The following is a 2,801-nucleotide window of genomic DNA, read 5'->3' on the forward strand; positions in this document are numbered from 1 at the left end:
GTCTGGTCTTCCGTCCCTGTCACCACTTCCCCTCTGGGTCCCCACGGCCACCAGGTTCTTGCCTGGGCAGTGGAGCTGTTTCTCAGGAGGAACTCTGAGGGTGGGGCTTGGGTGTGGGCCCTGGAGTCCAGGGACTTGGGTTCCAATCCAGTCCAGTTGTAATGCCCTTGAGCAATTCACTCAAGCTCCCTAAACCTTACTTTCTTCATGTGTGAAATGGGGATAACACGGCAGCCTTACACAGATCACCTGGAAGGACATTCCATTCCACCGCCTCTTCGCCACCAGACCAGAGCTTTGAAATCCAGATGGCTACAGGTGCGGGGCAGATAACATCAATGGCTGAAGGATACTGGTGTAGGGCCATAGGGAGTGGTGGCACTTTGGGGAATGGGGGAACACATGACTCAGCCAAAGTGATAGAGATCTGATCAGATCACTGCAGAGAAGTAGGGAGGGGCCACAGGAGGAGTTTGCCAAGGCAAGGTAAACAGTCTAGGACGGGATTGGCTGAGAAGCTGCCGGCCTCTAGAGCGCATGGAAATAAAAAGAGGACCGGCTCTCTCAGGCTGTCTTCCTCGAGGATACCTGGGTGATTGTGCTGCGGCTGCCTGCATATCCCAATAGACAATGGATGGCATTTTGGTTGGGAAGGAACTCCAGGTGCAGCCTAGGGTCGGGCTGGCCTGGCAGAGGGTGGCAGGGTTATTCTTCCTTGGGTGTTCTAAGAGCACAGGAGGCAAACACAAGGCCTGCGGGCCGACTCCAGCCCTCTACCTTGTTTTATCTGGCCTGGCACCTTGTTTCTACCCAGAGGCAGCAGCGAGCTCCTTGCCCCTAATTAAGGAGTGGTTACACTTATCCAGTCCTAAAATTACATTCGGCCCTTTGAAGGCAACCGTGAGGCTGATGTGGCCCCTGTTCTAGCGGGAACAGGCTCTGAGGGTGAAGCCTGACATTCTTCCAAAATTGTGTAGCTTTTGTATCCTATGTCGTTTTAGTTTGTAAACTAACCCTGTAGAAATAAGATATTTAAAACAAACAGGGGAATGACAGGACTCAGGTGCTGAAGAGTTTAGCCTTAATTGATAGACAAGTGACTAATGAGTGTGGAAAGCTGTTATTCCAAAACTGTGAAGCTTTTGAATAAAGACTCCTTTCCTCTCACCAAAGCTGTGCCTCTGGAATTTTGCCCAGAGGGCGGCGGGGTCAGCAGGACCCCACTTGCTGTTCAGTGACAGAAGGGGTGGCATCTCCCAGCTTTAGCCCAGCCTTGCCGTGGGTGGGGGGAGGAGGTGCAGCCCAACCCACAGCTGCTCCAAGCATTTGGAAGATGTGCCACACCTTCCAAGAGACACTAGAAATCCTGACTTTTATGTAACGGCTTCCAATTTTAGAGTGCTGACCGCGAAGTCAAATCCTTAAAAAAGCTTACGTGGGTCCCACCAAACGCCACTGTCAGTGTCTGTTTGCGAGACCACGGACTCCCTGGGGGCAGGCAGTGTGTCCCCTCAGCCCCGTCCTCAGGTGTCGTACCTGATACAGTGCATAGTGTTTTCACACCTGTTATCAGTTAGAATACTCAATGAGAATTCACTTTATTTCTAGGGATACAAAGATGAGTATGGTAAAGCACCTGCCCTCCGAGGCTAGTGACCTTTGATTATCCCAGCAGATTTTTCTTCTCTTACTACCCTCAAATCCCAGACCCCCCCAAAATGGACCTGGGCCAGTGCTTCTCCAGCAGGGAGATTTTTGCCCCCGTGATAGAGTTGCCAGGTACAGCAAGTAAGAAAATATAGGATGGCAATAGTTGAGATATAGGTCATATATACAGTAAAAAAAATGTTTATCTGAAATTGAAATTTAACTGGGAATTTTATATTTTACGTGGCAACCCCACCCAAGTGGACATTTGGCAATGCCTGAAGATATCATAACTTGGAGGGGATTTTTTTCTTTTAATTCTTACCTGAGGAAATGCTCATTGACTTTAGAGAGATGGGAAGGAAGAGAGAGAAACATCAATGCGAGAGAGAAACATCTATGGTTTGGTTGCCTCTTACATGCTCCCCAACCCAGGACTGAATCCGCAATCCAGTCATGTGCCCCGATGGGGAATCGAACCCGGACGTTTTGGTCTACAGAACGATGCTCCAACCAGCTAGGTGCTTCTGTAACTTCTGAATGCATGGGAATCACCATTGAGAAAGTATTCCGGGTCAGTGCCTGAGAATCTGCAGTCTTTAAACATTTATTTATTTATTTACTTTTAGAGAGAGGGGAAGGGAGGGAGAAAGAGAGGGAGAGAAACATCAGTCAATTGTCTTCTGCACACCCCCAACCAGAGATGGGCCTGCAACCCAGACAAGTGCCCTAACCAGGAATTTCACTTTGAAATTTCACCCTGAACCAGCAACATTTCACTTTGCCAGATGATGCCCAACCAACTGAGCCACACCAGTCAGGGTGAATCTGCGTTCTTTTTTAAAAAGTTATATTTTATTGATTGTAATATTACAGTTTTCCTGATTTTTGCCTTTTTGCCCCCCTCCACTCAGCTCCCCCACTGCCTCAAGAAATCCCCCATCATTGTTCATGTTCATGGGTCATGAATATAATAAGTTCTTTGGGCCCTGACTGGTGTGGCTCAGTGGTTGAGCGCCAGCCTGCAAACCAAAGGGTCGCTAGTTTGATTCCCAGTCAGGGCACATGCCTGGGTTGCGGGCCAGGTTCCCAGTATGGAACACGTGAAAGGCAAACACACATTGATGTTCCTCTTCCTCTCTTTCTCCCTCCCT

Source organism: Desmodus rotundus, chromosome 3 (genome assembly GCF_022682495.2).
Source record: "Desmodus rotundus isolate HL8 chromosome 3, HLdesRot8A.1, whole genome shotgun sequence".
In the NCBI taxonomy this organism is placed as follows: Eukaryota; Metazoa; Chordata; class Mammalia; order Chiroptera; family Phyllostomidae; genus Desmodus; species Desmodus rotundus.